The sequence below is a fragment of the Pyrgilauda ruficollis genome, unplaced genomic scaffold, assembly GCF_017590135.1.
Source record: "Pyrgilauda ruficollis isolate IOZ18807 unplaced genomic scaffold, ASM1759013v1 scaffold123, whole genome shotgun sequence".
NCBI classification, from domain to species: domain Eukaryota; kingdom Metazoa; phylum Chordata; class Aves; order Passeriformes; family Passeridae; genus Pyrgilauda; species Pyrgilauda ruficollis.
Genome location: NW_024510655.1, coordinates 1,027,152 through 1,042,582, shown reverse-complemented (window position 1 = coordinate 1,042,582; position 15,431 = coordinate 1,027,152). Strand labels below are relative to the sequence as shown.

General features: G+C 59.2%; 1 protein-coding gene across 3 annotated transcripts in view; it reads left to right on the top strand.

The window, feature by feature from the left end:
* The first annotated feature begins 24 nt into the window (after nucleotides 1-24).
* EPB41L1 (erythrocyte membrane protein band 4.1 like 1) overlaps nucleotides 25-15,431 on the top strand; it is a 61,584-nt gene continuing 46,177 nt past the window's right edge. For all 3 annotated transcript variants that reach the window (XM_041490498.1, XM_041490497.1, XM_041490499.1), the window contains exons 1-2: nucleotides 25-95; nucleotides 7,697-7,746. The gene's annotated coding sequence lies outside the window, so the exon portion shown is untranslated. The remainder of the gene's footprint in view (nucleotides 96-7,696; nucleotides 7,747-15,431) is intronic.

Genomic DNA, 15,431 nt, shown 5'->3' with positions numbered 1-15,431 from the left:
AGCACCGGGCACGGACGGGCAGCGGCGGCGGCCGCGCCCGGCACACGGCGGCGGAACGGAGCCGAGCCGAGCCGAGCCGAGCGGGCAGAGCCGAGGTGAGCGGCCGGGGGGGTGCGGGCTGCGGGGCCGGGCAGCCCCAGGTGCTGCGCGGCGCCTGCGGGGAGAGGGGCGGACAGGGCTGCAGCCCCGGCGCCGGGAAAGCTGCCCCGAGCCGGGCCTTCCCTCGGCGGCAGCGGCGCATCCCGCTCCGCGTCCTGCCGGGATGCTGCGGGCGGGGCCCGACCGCGTCCCGCGGGGTCCGGCGGGCGCTCCCAGCGCCGGGCAGCGCAGCGCGGGCAGGCGGCAGCGCCAGCCGCGTCCCGCGGGCGGGACCGGGCGACCCCCGGCATCCGTAGCCCCGGGGATCCGTAGCCTCGAGCTGCGGCAGCGCATTGAACTGCCGGGCTGTGATTTGAGGGAGACGATTTACATTAGAGGGAGAATGTGGAGAGAGCCAGGAACAACTTGGAATGGGTCCTCGCATATTTCTGTGGTTATTTTTGGAGTACCGTCATATGGCAGGAGGTGGGCTCTGGAGGTATCCTTGAGCTCAGCATTTTCTCCATAGGCTGGTTACCCGGGAGATTGTACTAGAGGACCTGCGTGGCCCTTTCCCCATCAGTGGTTTCTGTATTTCCTATCGCTGTTTCTCTGTATTGTTCCCTCCGGTGTGCCCGGCCCTCAGCCTGTCTCTGTGGGGACCCTCCTGTGGGCAAACAATGGTCTGGGTGTGCGGCTGAGCAGTGTCGGTGTGCTGCAGGCGATGGCAAAGCTGTGCTTCATTCAGCTGTGGATGGTGTGAGGTGACTCCTGATCAGCCCCTTCTCCATTGCTGTGGATGAGGTGTGGCTTCTCCAGCATCCCCAGCGAGACCAGCCCGTGCCTCCGTCTCCTTCCCGCTCTTAGCTGGCGCTTTCCCTCCAGCTTTCTCCTGCTACACTTGCCCACAGGGATTTTTGCTCCAGAAGAACTCGGGGTGTGGGGAAGCATGTTGTTACTCTGCTCTGCTCTTTGTGGGTCTCCACATGCACGGGAGGACTCTGGCTGTGCCAGGCCCCTTGCACCACGGCTGGAGAGCGGCTCTGGTGGCCTTCAGCCACGTGTCCTTGTTGCCATCGGGCGAGTTTGGAACTGAGGGAAGGCTGCCTGGCTTTGGGTGATGGTCCTTGCAGGAAGGGAATTAATTACTTTTTAATGATGTTAGTTCAGAGTCCAGCTCGGCAGGTACAGTGCCCATCTGTGGGGCTCCCCGGGGTGCTTGGAGCCGTGCTCTCCATGAGGACCTGTCTGCTGCCTGCAGGGATGCAGGGCATGTTCCGGGAGCTGTGGCAGGTCCAGAGCTCCCCTCCTTACCCAGGGATGGCCTCTGTGATCAGAGTCAAGGACCAGCTGTCTCCTGTGGGCTGTGAGCCCCTCGGGGAGGGGAGAATTCCCATCTCCTCTCCTCTTCCCACCATCCCTATGCCATGGGGATTGCTCTCCTCCATGCAGCCATTCCCAGCAGAGCCCTGGGCAGGGCTGTGGGGTGCAGAGCCTGTGTTTGGCTACCTTTGGCAGGGGTCGGGTTCTACCCCTGCTGATTTGGCTGCTTGTAGATGTTGTGCCTAGGACTGCCTAGAATTTTTGATTTTTACCAATTTTTGAGATATGAGCATTCTCCAGAACTCTTGGGGGCGATGTTTTGGTCAGGAGGAAGCATCTAGAAATGGTTTCTGAAGTCCAGTAGGGGATTTCTGAGCTAAAGGTATGTGTGTTCCTGGTGTGCAGAAGAGGAAGGTTTTGGTGCCTTCCCTGTGCAGACACAGAGTGTGCTGGACCCCCTTCACTGGGCTGCTGCCATGGTTGCCACCACCACCACAACCTTCCCGGGTAAGTGTGTGATGTCTTTGTGGCCAGGAGGGGTGGCTGGCTTGGCTGAAGAAGTCACTGCATCATAGAATGGGGAAAGTCTTTTTCTTCCCCCAGGCAGCTGAGCTCTCTGTTAAACTCTGGGTGATGACCTTGGTCCTGGTGAGGAGCTGGATCCCTCGCTGGTTTCTGGAATTGCATTAAGGCTTTCTGCTGGCAGCACCGAGCCCTCGTCCCGCGGGGGTTCCAGCGTCACTCCGGGCATCCTGCCTGCCTTCCTCTCGCTCCAGCACTGCTGGGGACTTCTGCTTTCCTACAGGAGCCTTCCAGACACACACAGACCACTCAGGTGCCTGACTAACTCTGTCCCTAATGGAAGAAATCTTTCCCTTAACTAATTGGTGTTTCTAAATTAGGAAGCTGCTGAGAATGACCTGTCGGTTAAAGGGCAGGGGGTGGGCTCGGCTCTTCCCGGCCTTGCTCCGAGCTTCCTGCTCAGACGCACAGACATCACTGGAGTGTCCTTTGCCTTAATTCTCTTTAGCTGTGCACTTGGGCTATTTCCCTGCTGCCTTGGGCACGGAGCTCTGGTGCTGAGTGGCAGCTGGGACATGATGGGTAGCACGAGGAGATGGGCTCGGCTCGGCGCAGAGCGGCGTGGGCGGCTGCCAGGCCTGCCTGTAGTAGACTTTCATGCGGTGCCTGTCACTTGGAGGTCTGAGCCGAGCCTGAAGCTCCCTCTGCCAAATGAGAAACACAAAACAGTGGCAGTCCTTGGGTGCTGGGAGCTCCTGCACAGGGAAACTTGGGCATCCAGAAACACCTGATTGTTTTGGCACCTATAAATGTGCTGGGGCTGTGACAGCCATGGCTGCGGGCTCATTGTTCTCCTCAGAGAGAGTGGCTCTGAGTCAGCAGGTTTGGGTTTGTCACAGCCTGTGCAGGTCTGTGCTGCTGAGCAGTGGGGCTGGCCCTGACCCTGCTGCAGGAGGATGTGGGGTTTGGGCCTGGACTCAGAGGCACTGGGAGCTTGTGCTTTCTCTTGAGCCTGGAAGGAGTTGGGTCTGTGGGAGGTGCAGGACAGCCTCCCTCCAGCCTCCCTGGGGAACCCCTTCCAGCCCCTGCCCTGTGCCATTCAGGGCTGTAAAGCTGAGCATCACTGGTGCTGGCCAGGCTGCTCCTTCATCATGCTCTTGTGTGGACTACAGGAGGTGGAAAGTATGGTGGAGGAGACTGTCTGTGATGGGGACGGGTAGGCTTCCCCCGTGGCTGCAGATCCAGCCCTCCTCTCCTTCCAGCCCTTGAGGGGAAGCTTGTGGGTCATCCAGGACCTAAGTGTGTCTTCAGATGAAGAGAAGGAAGTCTGGGCAGCCACATTTTCCAGTGTGGAAGCAGTGGCTGCTTCCTGCAGCAGGTCTCCTGTCCACACAGCGTGTCCCTGGTGCAAAGCAGGGTGCTGGCCCAGGCCCCATGGATGTCCCTTGTCTTGGATGGAAGCTGCTCCCTCTGTCCTGCTTTGCTTCAAGGGGATGTGTGGAGCCATAGAATCATGGGTTTGGGTTGGAAAGGACCTTAAAGTTCATCTCAATCCAACCCTCCTACCATGGGCAGGGACTCCTTCTGCTGTCCCGGGTTGCTCCAAGCCCCATCCAACCTGGCCTTGGACATGTCCAGCCACAGCTTCTCTGGGCAGCCTGTGCCAGGGCCTCCCCAGCCTCACAGGGAAGGATTTCTCCCTAATATCCAATCCTAAGAAGAGCTGTTGGGCTGAAGTTTGGTATGACTGGGACAGGAGTCGAGGCTTGCTCTCCTTGCAGTGGGCAGGGAGTGATGGGACTGTGTGGAATGGGACAGACATCCCAGCACCCTGGATGGGTCATTTGATACAAATTCTTGTGTCTGCTTGTCGCAGTACACAGCTGAGGGGGCTCTGGATGCAGCCCAGAGTTGTCAGTGTCCCGACTGGTGTGTGCACACCCCTGAGCCCACTTATGCCCCCTCCCCAGGAATGGAAGCAGCAGCCAGAGCCTTAAAATCTGGATGATAAATCTCTGGAAGAGGATTTTCTGTCCATCTCCTGCTGATGGACTGTGTCTTGCCTTCTGCAGGCTCCCTGGGGCTCAGCAGTACCCGGGCTGGGATCCTCTCCAGCAGGAACTGCTCAGCAGCCCGGGCTGGGGGAGCACAGCGCCTGGGGATGCTGCCCTGACCCTATTGTGCTCAGAACACGAGACAAACGAGGCTGAAGCTGCAGATCTGTGCCTGCCAGCAGGTCAGCAGTTTCACTCGGGCACTTGGCCTCTTTGTGGCAGTGAAATGTGGCCGCAGGTCGGGATCTGCTCCATCCCCCTTTCAGTGCCCAGCCTGCTCCCCACCAGCTGTGACTGGACCCTGGGGCCACCTGGCTGGGTCGTGCTGTCCCCGAGCCCTCGCTGGGTGGGAGCAGGAGCAGGTGCTGCGCCAGTGTAAAGCGCATCCTGCATCTGAGGCGATGCTGAATGGGGATTCACAGCCCAGCCCTGCTGCCAGGTTCCTCCCACCGGCTCCTTCCTCCCTCTGCTCCTACTAACCCACTGCCGGGGCCCCTCGCTGCCTGGCAGCAGCAGAGATGTCTGCTGCTATCCTTCCCCGAGCATCTGATGGAGGAAAACACAGGGTGGAGTCAGCTCCCGCACAAAGGAAATGTTGAGGTATGGTTTCTGCCTTCGGTGCGTTTTTTAGGTGGCTGGGGAGAGATTAAACAGGATCTTAACACATTCACAGCCCCCTTCCCACCTCATTTTCCTGTGAATCTGTTGCTGTCATGGTATCTTTCGGATGATATTTTTAGCTTTGCCTTTTCCTTTTTTTCCCCCTCCTCTCCTCGTATCAGGCTGTAGAAGGGAAACACGTTTCTATGGGAGAACAGAACGAGCCATTTCACGAGACATTTTGTTATGGGCAGAAGGGCCGGGAAATCTGATTGTGCGTTTGAAATGACACATTCCCCTTTGTAATCAGCTCATCGGCCTGGCTGGGGCGAGTGCCAGCAGCGAGGCGTCCTGGCCGCCGGGGGCGGGGGATGGCCCGGCCCCTCGCATCCTCCCCCGGGCATCTCCGCCGGACCATCCCCGGTGGCCACACGTGAAGGGCTCGGGGGTCCTGCAGGTTTTTCTCTCACTGGTCCCGTGGGAAGCAGCTGGATGCTGTAATGAGGTGCACTCTGGGTCTGGGAGTGTCTGTGCTGGCAGAAGCACAGGGGTTCGGGGCACCTGACACAGCTTTGGGGTTCTGGTGATGCTGAGAGGGATGTGGCAAAGAGCTCCAGGTGGGAGAGGGCTGGTTGGACAGTGGGGCTGCTGCCCACTGTGGGAAGGTGTCATTTTTGACGAGGATACAGACTGATGTTACGTGGTGATTGTGAACTTTGGCAGGGGAAAATTACAGTTCTAATTCTCAGCAGTATTTCCCTTTAGCAGATTTACTCAAGTCCTGATAGATGAAGGTCTGTGAAGTGGCCAGAACAAAAGAAGCCTCCTGGAAGGGCTGATCTGGCTGGGGTCTGCACATCCCTTTGTGGGGCAGGTGCTGTTACCTCTGCAGATTCCCTGGGGCTGTTCTTCAGGGAACCAAGGAATGCTTCCTGCTGTTAGGGAATGGTGGCCATGGTAGCATAACATGTTTGGAAGTGTCCACGGCCAGCTTAGATGGGACTTGGAGCATCCTGGTCTAGTGCAAGGTATCCCTGCCCATGGCAGGGGATGGAACAAGATGGGGTTTGGAGTCCCTTTCAACCCAAACCATTCTGGGATTCTGTGGGATGAGTAAATCCCTGCTCATCACCTTGGTCTGGTGTATGACCTGTCTGACGTGGCGTGACCAAGGGAAGGGCCACAGGATGTAGAGAAGCTGCAGCTGCCCATGCTGTGTTTTGGGGACAGGGGCACTCTCAGCCCTCCCGGGCACCTCCATGCTGCTGACGGAGCTTTGGAGCTCAGTCCCACCCTGGGCAGACATGGGAAGGCCATGGTGGTGTGGTCCATGGACTGGTCCCTGGTGTGGTCCATGGTCCTTGGTGTGGCCCCTGGTGTGGTCCGTGGTCCCAGGTAGGGTCCATGGATGCCACTGTGTCTCCTGGGCCCCTCTCCAGCTGCACTCCCTGCCCTGTGTGTGCCCCTGCTCTGCTGGAATGGACACTACGAGTCCTTGTCCCTTGGTTGGACCCATCAGCAGGTTTGGCAGGTGCTGGTTTCAATCTGGGTGAGCCAGACCAGTGCAGGACTCCTTCCTAAGCCACGGCCACCAGTGCCTCCATCCGTGTGCCACCCTCTCCCCGTGCCTGTCCCCGCTCCTGTCCCCGGGCAGCGTCACACCGACCTGTCAGGACCGGGCTGGCTGGCTGGCTGCGCTGATGAGGTGACAATTTGGGTCACTGTGGGATGTTTGTGAGCCCCAGGCAGTGTCTGTGGCTGTCCACACCAGCCTGGTGCCCGGCAGGGCTGTGTGGCAGGAGCTCGGGGGCAGGCTGGCTTGGATTTCTGCTCTGGGGAGATGCTGCTCCTGGGCAGAAGCCAGCAGGGCTGGGGGAGGCCTCGCTCCCACTGCCAGGATTCCCAGAACTCTTCATTAACATGATCCTAATTGATGCGGTGTCTCACACCCCAAAATGGCCATGGCTCAGAGCCGGCACAGCAGCCGTGGTGGCCTCTTGCAGGGCAGGGATGGGCTGAGGGGATTGGCAGTGTCAGCACTGCCAGGCTGGGCAGGGATCTGTGCCCGCTGGGCAGGGGTGTACGGAGTGCACCCAGCACCAGCCCGTGGTGACATCCTGCCTGTGCTTCCCCAGGGTGACAGGCACAGGGCAGGGCCACGCAGGTGGCAACTACCACCCCCCCCTTGTCACCTTGTCTCTCATGCAGCTCACCTGCTCAAAGGTGGGTTTGTCTCCTTGGATGTGCTGAAGCTCACAGCTTTATTACATCAGGTTTTCTGGCTCAGAGCAGCCTTTGTGCCTCCAGGGAAAGCTGCTTGGGTCGGTGCTGCTCAGGGTGGGCTATGGGCTGCACACAGCTGATGTTTGCTTGTGGAGAGTGAAAGGATTTTGCTGAATCCATGGGAGAGGTGGGAGCTTTGCATAGGCCTGCTTTGCTTCTGCCTAGGGGGAGGCTGGGCCTTGCCTGTCCGAGGATGTTGAAAATTAACCCTTGGAGAAGTGGGAGCTGTTCCTGCTGTGCCAGACCTGCTTCCTGCATGACACTGCAGTGCTGCTGGGCAGATGCTTCTCCCTGGCTAGGTGCAGTTGTCATGTAAAAGAGGCTCTGAAAACGCTGTTGCAGGCTGGGCTGTCCCTGCTTGCTGCTGGTTCTCCTCCTGCCCTGCTGGAGCTGCCATGGCTGGGGAGCGGGGCTGCCTCAGGGTGCTGCACCGCTGCCCTGCAGCCAAAGCCCTGCCAGCCAGGTGCTGCCCTGGAGCCACGGCCATAGGTGACAAAGAGGTGGCACAGATGGCCTGAAAGGAGAGCCTGGGCCGTGCCCAGGGGATCAGGTGGCACTCAGGGGTGTGAGGGCTCTGCAGCTCTGCCGTAGTAAATATTTGCTGCTCTCCAGGAGGGAGTGAGGCTGGCTGCACATCAGGAGAGCAAAACGACGACGTCTGAAACAATCCACAGCTCGCATTTCCAGCAGGGAGATTTGTATGGAATCCAAACACAGTGCTGGAGCTGGGCAGGCACCCTCTGATGACAGCTGTAGCTGTCCTTCTGTGTGCTTGCCATCATCTCTGGGCAGGAATTTTCCCTTCTTTTTAACCAAATCTGATTTCTTCTTTGCAGGTTGTAAATCGTGCCTGAGCTGAGTGCTGAGAGCAGCCCCTGGAAGCAGCGTGAGTTTATCCTGAAAGCTTTTGTTCTCCTTTCCACATCCCACATGAGGTTGAGTGGGTTTTACAGCACAGAAAAGGTTGCTCAGCACGGAGGGGTGCTGCAGGGAGAGGCTTGTCTGCCAGGAACCCCTGGGAATCTGGCCTGCTCCCACCAAAACACTAAACTGCTGGGCTTGGGCTTGTTGTGGCTTTCTTTGTGTGGGGATTGCTTCCTGGTTTAGCTGGGACTTGGGCAGCAGCCCCTTTGCCCACAGAAAGGCTCCTCCAGGCTGCCCAAGTCCCTGTCCGCTGCCGGAGGGGTTTGGGGTCTCACTGTTGGGTTTCTGTGGTCTCTTTTGTGAGGAGGATCTGAGGAAGGCAGTGTGTTTGCAAACCAGCTGTGAGGTTTTTCTGGCTGTGGATCCCTGCCCAGGGCTCAGGTCCCTGGGCTCACAGGGCTGGGCCTCAGGTGCAGCCTGGGAAAGCTGGGAGCACAGCAGGGGAGAGGGCTGAGCTGCAGAATTCAACTGCTGTGATGCTTGGAAGAGTGGAAGGCCTGTGGTGCAGCCTCTTCAGGGACACCAGAGTCCCTTCAGCTGTAGGACTGCTGCATTCCAGAGCCCCTCTGCCCAGCACAGTGACAGTCACGTGAAACCAGATGTGAGCAGCTTCCAGCAGCCATGAGGGCTGGGGGGGACAAGGTCCTGCTTCTGCTTTGGCTCTCTGACCTGCAGAGCAAGGTGAGCCTGGGCAGAGCTGCAGCACGACCCTCACCCTGGGCTGAGGTGGGAGGACAATGTCCTTATCTGAAAATTGGATGAGGAGCCCTACAGCAGCACCCTGCTGTCCTGGCTCTGTCCCAGGTGACAGAAGTGTGTCCCAGGTGACAGAAGTGTGTTGGCGGTGTGCACCGCAGGGCTCAGACCCTGCTGCCCACAGGGCTTGGCTCCTGCCCACACACGACACTGGGTGCAGGTTCTTTATCCAAGGTTCCACATCCAGAGCGTGCTGGGCACTGCCCAGGCTCCCTAGGGAATGGTCAGAGCCCCAAGGCTGCCAGAGCTCAGGAGCATTTGAAAAATACTCCCAGGCACAGGGTGGGATTGTTGGAGTGTCTGTGCAGAGCTGGGGGTTGGACTGGATGGTCCTTGTGGGTCCCTTCCAGCTCAGGATATTCCATGGTCTGTGGGTGTGGGCAGGGGATCTGGGTCCCTGCTGAGGACTGGCTCTGATGGGCTCCTCGGGGCTGGAGCTGGCTCTGGCTCATAGCAGGGCAGGTCTCTTTGTTTTATGAGCAGTTTCTCACCCGCTCTCCTCCTCCAGGCACTTTGTGAGATGCCAACTCCACCCGTGCCCAGGGGTGCAGGTCTGCAGGGAGAGCCAGGAGAGTGGCAGGGATCCTTGTCCTTTGTGTTGGGATTGCTTCCTCATGCCTTTGTGTGCTCAGGGATTTGGGAGTGGGGTGAGCAGTCTGGAGTTGGTCGAGGCAGAGCTGCACGCCCAGCATCGGTGGTGGATTTCATGTTGCTTTCATGTGGATTTCATGTGCTCCTGCATGGCCTCAGTGTCCCCCGAGGGTGGGGACAGGTGCCCTGGGCTCTGTGCCCACTGGGTACCCATGGGGAGTATTCTCCTGGGCAATGCCACCAGGAAGCTCTGCCCCTGGATGGGTGCAAATCCCTGATGGGGTCGCCCATGCTGGGGTGGCATGAGGAGCAGGAAGGAGGACTTGTGCCATCCCCATGGTGACCCTGGTACCAGCCAGCCCCTTGCCCTTGCTGGTGGCTTTGGTGGCCGAGGTGCAGCTGGGGACCCTGGCCCAGGTCTGGGTGTCTTTGGTTTCACAGTTGCCCCTGGTATCTCATGGCTGCTGGGGCTTGGGGTGCTGCAGCTCTGTGCCCGGGGAGGTGTCCCCTGCTTTAGGAGGGCTGGTGACACTTCGGTCATGGCACAGCGGTGGTGCTGGCAATGAGCTTCTCCTGTCTCTGGGTTCCAGCAGCTCCCTCACAGCTGGGGCTGGATCCCACCTCTGGGGCAGGATTCCTGGCTGCTGGGTTTGGCTGGGGACTGATCCTGTGGGAGCTTGCTCAAAGGACATGGTCATCCACCAGCTGGCCTGATGGTCACTGTAGGTCCTTCCAACTGAGCTGCCCCATCCTCCTCAATGGTGCACAACATGTCACCATTACCTTGGGGAAAATGACACTTTGTCACCACTTTAGACCCTGACAGGGCCTTGTGGGGTGCAGAGCAGAGGATGATGATGATGGGGAGAGTGCTTGGCCCTTCCTTTGGATGGGAGAAGATAGGGGAAGGCAGGGTTGAGTCTGTCCAGGACTGGGCTCCTTTTGGTGCCTTCCCTTGCTCTGGGTGCAGTTCTCCTCCTCAAGCTCCTCTCCTCCTCCAGCCCACTGCTTCCCAGGGTGTCTGGCCCTGTGTTCTTCTTGCCCAGGGAGTAGCTGATCTGCCCTGGCTGCCACATCCCAGCGCAAGGCAGCTGAACCCATGGTCTATGCCTTTCTCTGCAGGCAGGGAGAAGGATGGGAGCAGCTCTGTACCAGTCCCTGGCAGGGTGAGGGGTGTTCCACAAGGGCTGCAGCAGCCCTGCCTGCTCGTGGAGTGCAGCCCAGGTACCTTGCTGGTGCTCCATAGTGGGCAGTGGTGTCTGATCTGGGTTCCCAGGGCTGGCTCTGCCATCACAGCCTTTGGCTCAGCCTCCCTGCCAGATGCACCAGAACATTCCAGGGCTGTGCTCTGGTGCCATCCCTGGGTGAGGCGTGGAGGAGAAGGGCAGGGATGGCTGCAGGCTGGTGGTCCTGCTCCCTGCCCGGTCTGACTTGGCTGTGGCACCTTTTGAGCAGTCACTCCCCATCTCAAAAAACAGGGGATCAGCAGGGCAGGGCCAGCTCTGGGTAGGGCAGGGCCAGCTCCCGGCACTGCTCCCAGGCAGAGCTCCAGGGCTCTGGGGATGTGTCACTGGGAGTTCAGTCCCACAGCTCTGCTCACAGGCAGTTTTTAATGCCTGCAGAGCTCAGGTAAGCAGGGAGCAGCTGCTGAGGTGCCCCCTCAGGAGGAACTGGCAAAGGGCATTGTACAGATCCCCTTTGGCCTGAGAAGAGCTATCAGGCTGTTTCATGGAGCAGCTGGGGGGATGAGGCTGCTCTGTGCTCCCTGCCTTCCACCCCTTGCTGCAGCAGGACCCTGGCAGGGCTGGCAGCCCTGGCACAGCCAGTGGGAGCTGGCAGTGCTGCCTGCAGGTACCAGGGCAGTGCCCTGCCTGGCCCTGCCCTGCCCAAGGGCTGCTGCTGCACTTTCCTCTTGATTTGGGGCCCATCCTGGCTGCAAGACATGCCTTGGTCAGCGAGCCGTGCTGTGTGCCATCCCAGCTGCTGGGGCTGAGCAAACAGGTTTGTGGTATGTGGCAATGTGGGCCCTGGAGGCTGGGGGAGCTGCCAGCTCCCTCAAACTCTTGGGAAAGGCTGGCTGCTGGCCAAACCCCTGCTTGCCTTGGCCGAGCTTTAACCTCTTGTGCATCGCAGCACTCAGGAGCTGGGCTTCCCCCGAGCTGGGTCATGGCGGGGCAGCCTGGGTGCCCACCCACCTCTGACCCCTGTGCTCAGCTGTTGGAGCCTCCTTGGCGCAGAGCCACGCTGGGATGCTGCCCCTCCTGTGGCCTGCAGGGCTGTGTGCTCGGGCAGCAGGAGCCAGGGCTCTCCTGAGAAGATGCAGCTTTGCTGCTCCGATGGCCCCGTGCTCACCCAAGCCCTCACAGGTGATGGAGAGCTCTGGTCCCACCCTCCCCACTCCTCCTGGGCTGGGCTGGGCTTGGCTGGGCTCAGCTGGGCTGGGCTCCTGCCATGCTGCACTGGGGATCCCTGTGGGGCTGGGTGGAGGGGAAGAGCTGTCTGCTCTCACATCCCTGCAGAGGAGGATTTGCCACCCGGGACTGGTGTTTCGACAGTTTTTCTGGCACAGCAGGGCCCAAGGGATGTGGAGCTGTGGGCAGCATCTGAGCAGGCCCAGTGTGGGCTGAGGATCTGCAGGACTTGCTCCCAGGGGAACAACAGAGGCTGGGCTATGTTTAGGAGAGCACCTGCCCCGCTGCAGGTGTGCTCCGGGGCATCATCTTCCAACAGCACCTCTCTGGCTTCTTCCACCCATTTCCCACAGCCCTTGCTGTTTTTCCTTTATTATGGGACCCCTTGTGCAGCAGGCAGGACGCTTGGTGGGGCATTGCAGGGGGCTCTGCACTGTGGAGAAGCTGTCAGAGCCTCAGGCCACTGCGCTTGCTGGATGGAGTGGGAGATTGGGGCTCATGGCCACTGGTGTCACCTGTCCAGCTCCCATGTACATGCTGTCATTGAAGGCAGCCAGTGCTGGGACAGTGCTGTCACTCCACCTGCTCCAGCCCCACTTTCCTCCAGCCCAAATCCCAGGATGGCAGCACAGCCCCTGGTGTGGGGGCAGGTGTGCTGGGCAGGAGCGCTGCACCTCCCGTCCCTCGCTGCAAACTGGTGCTTCGTGATGGGGTTTGGATGGACATGCTGGGGCTGGATGAATTCGGGAGGGTGAGGGAGGGAGAGAGCTGCCCTAATCCTGCTCTGAATTCAGCTTGGCTTTTGTGCGTAAGGCTGCTCAGCTGCAAGTGAGGAGGTACCCGGGTTGCCGGGGAGACAGAGCCGTGGGATGTGGCGGATGCTGCGGCCGCGGGGAGATTGTCACCCTTGTGCTGCCACCAGGAGCAGCCCCAGTGACAGTCCCTGACTGGGTTGTGTCACCCTTGTGCTGCCACCAGGAGCAGCCCCAGTGACAGAGCCTGAGGCTGCTGCAGGGGACACGCTGCTGAGCCATGTGGGGCCCTGGTGCTCTGAGCACCCTCCTCGGTGGTTCCTGGTGGCTGTGGCTGCCCTGGGTGCTACCCTGAGGTCAGGGCAGGCTGGGAGGTCAGGGGGCTGTGGGTGTTCCTGGCATGGAGCCGGGCCCAGAGGCATCTCCAGGTGTGTCCCCTATGCCAGCCCAAGCAGGGTGGTGCTGTCTTGGGGGGCAGATGGCCTTGCCAGCACTCATCTCATTCCCCTGCTGACCAAGAGGGGCAGCCCCAACTCTTGGAAAGTCTTCTCTTCTAGAAGGGTCACAGCTCACCTTCAGGTCCCCAAGGGGTGACCTGGGGCTGGTGAGCAGAAGCACAGAGTGCTGTGCCAGTCCAAGCTGGCTTGGACAGAGGGCTCAGGCTGGGGTAGACCTGGCTAAGCTGGAGCCACCTCTGGCTTTGTGATCCTGGTCCTGCCTGAAGCTTTCCCAGTTTATCTGGGAGGGCAGGAGCTGTGCCAGCCTCTGCCCAGGGCTGGTGCATGGCCCAGGACCTCCTGGACACAAGTTGCTGTGTTGGGATTTGCTGTGGTGGGGCCAGACCAGCTGTGACAGGGGGATCCTTGCTCCCAGGGCAGGGCTCAGGGTGCCTGGGTTGGGACCCTCCTCTCAGAGCAGGAGGCTCTGGTGGTTCTCTCAGGCTCTGCCTCCCTCGGGCTCTGCCCTTGGGTGTGGTGGGGAGGCTTTGCTCAGGTTTGCTTTTTGTTTCCCCTTTATTTATTTATTATTATGTTTTTAAGCTTTTCCTGCAGCCCTTCCTTCTCTTGTCATTTGATTGCCCAAGTTCCCTGAATACTTGTCACCTGCCTGGGGGTAGAATTTGAGACACATCAAAGGTAGCTGAGCTTCTGCAGGCGCTGAGAACATCCTCTGGGAGCTGAGGAGAGATTAAACAGCAAGGGGAAAAAACCATCTGCTGTGCTCAGGTTTGGCCAGGAGGTAAAATGGAAGGGCTGGGGGAGAGCAAGGGAAAAGCAGCAATATTGGCTTTCCAGAAAATATCTGCCCCATGCCTGGCAGGGGCTGGCCTGGGGGTCCCTCCGTGTGCTGAGGCCTTGGAGGAGCTGGATGGGAGCAGAGGCTGGGGCAGCTCTGCTGCAGGAGCTGGGGGCTCCGAGCTCTGGGGGATCCCAGAGCCCCTGGGATGGCTTTGTGCAGCTGTGGAACAGACTGGGGCTGACCCTGCTGAATGACTCAGCTCCCTGCTGCTGGCTGGAGTGCAGGAGTGGGGCAGGGACCGGTGCCAGGGCTCCCACGGACTGGCAGAGCTGGTGGCACACCTGGGGTCCCATGGGTTCCAAGGGCACAGGAGGGTCCCGCCTGGGAGCAGAGCTGCTGCCTGCACAGGGCTGAGCCAGACTCCATCTGCAGCTCAGCAGGGGCAGAAAAGGAATTTTCAGCTTTGCCCTTGGGAGTGATACAAAGCAAATGGGATAAATCCCAGGCAGTGGCAGTTTGTGGTGTCTGGCCTGGATCGAGGCAATGCTTGCAGAGGTGTCAGCACCTCGGGCTCTGGCAGAAATCAGTGCCAGCTGCACCTCCTAGGCCTCAGCAGAGCAGCCCTTAGGCTCCTGGTGCTGCCCTGGCCCTAGTGACCAGCCCCCTGAGCCCCTGACCAGCCTGCAAGTGAACCTGCACTCAGGGAAGAATGGATTTTTGGGGATGTTTCTTTTGGTTTAAAACCCTTACAGCACAGGCATTTTGTTGCAGAAAATATCTCCTTAACATCTTTTCAAAAAAAAACCCCAAAATAACCCACCTAAGATATTCTCCTCCACTTTCCTGAAAAACCTTAGGGATTGATGCTGCTGGTGGGTGAGCCAGTGTGGGATGCTGTGCCCCAGCACATCCATATGCCAGCAGGGATGGATGCCCTGGCTGGGGGTGAGGGGGGCTGGGGACTTCGAGGAGCAGCCAACTGCAGCTCTCTTGGGCTCCTTTAGTGCCCAGGGTGCAAGGGGGTAGTGCCATGGTGGGAAGCTCATGGAAGCCTCCATGTGCTGGTGGGTGCACTGATTTCCTGCATCACAGTGATCAGTCAGATTTTCAGGTGCCTAGTTGAAGGGAAAGCTTGGGTTTACTCTCTGCCTCTGACCTGTGAGAAACACCAGTGCTGAGGATAGTTTAAGGAAGCCCCCAAAGGTCTATTTTCCACCTGTGGTTCTCCATGGTTAATACAGCAGTTTTCTGCTCCTCTTTCCAGCCAGGTAATCTGTCTTCCCTCGGAAGGGAGATGAACAGCAGCATAAATTGCAGGCAGGGCCCAAAAAGACATTTGCAAGAGCAATTCTTATTCCTTGAGCTCCTGCCTGTTTCACTTACAGATCTGTTGCTCTTCTCCTGTGAACTTGTAGCATTTTCTTCCATGCAAATGGATTTTGAGGTGTTTGGAGGGATGTCGGCCTCTGTTGGCTGAGGGTGTTCAGTCTGGAGAAGAGAAACCTCCAGAGAGAACTTAGAGCCCCTTCCATCGCCTAAAGGGACTCCAGGAGAGCTGGAGAGGGACTGGGGACCAGAGCCTGGTGTGACAGGACACAGGGAATGGCTTCCCACTGCCGGAGGCCAGGGATGGATTGGATATTGGGAAGGAATTGTTCCCTGGCAGGGTGGGCAGGCCCTGGAACAGGGTGCCCAGAGCAGCTGTGGCTGCCTCACCCTGGAAGTGTCCAAGGCCAGGCTGGATGGGGCTTGGAGCCACCTGGGGGAGTGGAAGGTGTCCCTGCCCATGGCATGGGGTGGGACTGGATGCGCTTTAATGTCCCTTCCAACCCAAACCTTTCTGGGATCCCAGTCAGCTGGACTGGCTCTTGAGATGGACTCAGATGGGATGAAGGTGT